Here is a 1,812-nt window from a genome sequence, read left to right on the forward strand (position 1 = left end):
AATGCTTCGATTGGTCATCACGCGGGACGAAGTCAAACGTGTTATTCAAGGCCTCGATGTCAACAAGGGTCACGGCCCTGACGGCATACACCCACGGGTTATCAAAGCGTTGGCTCCGGTCATCTGCGAGCCCTTAACACGACTATTCAATATGTCATTGGCGACGGGTGTTATACCTGCAGACTGGAGAACAGCGATAATCTGCCCAATTTTCAAGAAAGGGAGCCGCGAAGACCCGCTTAACTACCGACCGGTTTCCCTTACATCAATAATCAGCAAGATGTTCGAAACCATCCTTAAGAAAAGTATGATGCTCCACCTCCTAAACACAGCCTCGATCACTGATTCCCAACACGGCTTCGTGCCGAAGAGATCATGCTTGACCAACTTACTAGTAATGGAAGAATTGGTGACGCGCATCCTCGATGATAGTGATGCTGTTGACATCGTTTTATTGGACTTTGCCAAAGCTTTTGACTCGGTAAACCACCGCCTACTACTTGTCAAGCTTCAAGCATATAGTTTCCATCCGGATATTGTACGATGGGTTGGTGCCTTCCTCTCAGATCGCTCCTTCCAAGTTCAAGTTAATGGTTCGCGGTCCGACGTCTCCAGTGCGAGCAGTGGCGTGCCTCAAGGTTCAGTGCTTGGGCCCTTGTTGTTCTTAGTCTTCATAAATGACTTGCCCGACGACCTCACGCAACACACCCTTCTATTTGCCGACGATATCAAACTGGTCGCTCCTCGCGGTAGTATAGAGGATCTTCGTCGATGCCTCCACCAAATTTGGAAGTGGTCTAACGATTGGGACCTGTGTCTGAACGTGTCAAAGTGCTGTCATCTGCCTGTCGGCTCTACTCCTGCAACTCAACTTGATTTCGAGCCGGGTCGTCTGCTGCTGGAGAGGACCGATCAGGTAAAGGACCTGGGTATCTTGGTGGATTCCTCCTTTTCGCCTTCGGCCCAGTGCGTCCATGCTGCCAACAAAGCGCGCGGAATTCTGTTTTTGATTCGACGGTCATTCGGAATGCTCACAGCAGCCATATTCCTACCACTCTATGTCACGCTGGTGAGACCCATATTGGAGTATGGGATTCAAGCCTCTTCTCCTTATCTCCTCAAAGACATACAGCATCTCGAAAGAGTCCAGAGCTGGCTACCCGCATGGTTCATGGTCTCAAAAATTTGTCCTACGAAGAAAGGCTGAGGACGCTCGACCTTTATTCTCTTGAAAAACGCCGCCGCCGTGGTGATCTCATTCTCGCCCACAACATCATAAGCGGAAGTGTAACCTCTCGAAAGAGCTGTTCTTCACTCCTGCTCCGGAGCGTCGGCTGCGGGGTCATTCCGAAAAGCTCTACCTGCGACGATTTCATCTCAATCGAAGGAGAGGAGCTTTCTCCGTCCGGGTTGCGGATCCGTGGAACAAGCTGCCAGACGAGATGGTGAAGATGCCGACGACCGCTTTGTTCAAAGCCTCCCTGGACCTCAAGTGGCCTGAACTCTTTACATGAACACCACCCTGTACTTAACTCCATGTCCCCCTACATGGCCTTGCTATTTGCTTTTGAGCCAAATAACTAACTAACTATATATATATATATAAAATAATAGAATATTAAAATTCTAAGCTCTCTATAACAGAATGCCACTTAATTGGGCGATAACAATAATATATAAATATATCTATATAATATATATATATATATATATTATATATATATAGATATATATATATATATATATATATATATAGTGAGTATTTACAAAAAGATAAAAGACGAATATGAGTCTGTAAACAATAAACCGATG

Source organism: Octopus sinensis, linkage group LG3 (assembly GCF_006345805.1).
Source record: "Octopus sinensis linkage group LG3, ASM634580v1, whole genome shotgun sequence".
Classification (NCBI taxonomy): Eukaryota; Metazoa; Mollusca; class Cephalopoda; order Octopoda; family Octopodidae; genus Octopus; species Octopus sinensis.